The following is a 400-nucleotide window of genomic DNA, read 5'->3' as shown; positions in this document are numbered from 1 at the left end:
AGCTGCGTTTGCATAAAAAGCATGCTTATGAAATTGGAACACTATTGGTAGCATGCACTTATGACGACATGCTCGCAGCGCTGACAAACAATTTTGGAATACAGCCATAATAGATACCCAGTAGTAGGAGAGGCCAAGCGGGGATTTTGGGATTTACTCGAGCCCGTCAGAATAACATAAAGGGGGAAAGCTTGCACCCTAATAAGTACCCCCACCACATATTAAACCTCTATATAGAGCCGGGGGTCCAGGGGAGCCCGTCAAGTTAGTATCTAATTCGAGCGCGTCAGATTAAGGTATGGTGTGTTAATTACATGTAGAAAAATGTACATTTCAATAATCTGACGATTTCGGCGTGACGTAAGGAAATGGGAGAGTCACAAAGTTGCAAAAAAAAAAC

The sequence above is a fragment of the Trachymyrmex cornetzi genome, unplaced genomic scaffold (assembly GCF_001594075.2).
Source record: "Trachymyrmex cornetzi isolate Tcor2-1 unplaced genomic scaffold, Tcor1.1 scaffold1337, whole genome shotgun sequence".
In the NCBI taxonomy this organism is placed as follows: Eukaryota; Metazoa; Arthropoda; class Insecta; order Hymenoptera; family Formicidae; genus Trachymyrmex; species Trachymyrmex cornetzi.
The sequence above is the reverse complement of the archived record's forward strand: the minus strand, read 5'-3'. Positions refer to the sequence as shown.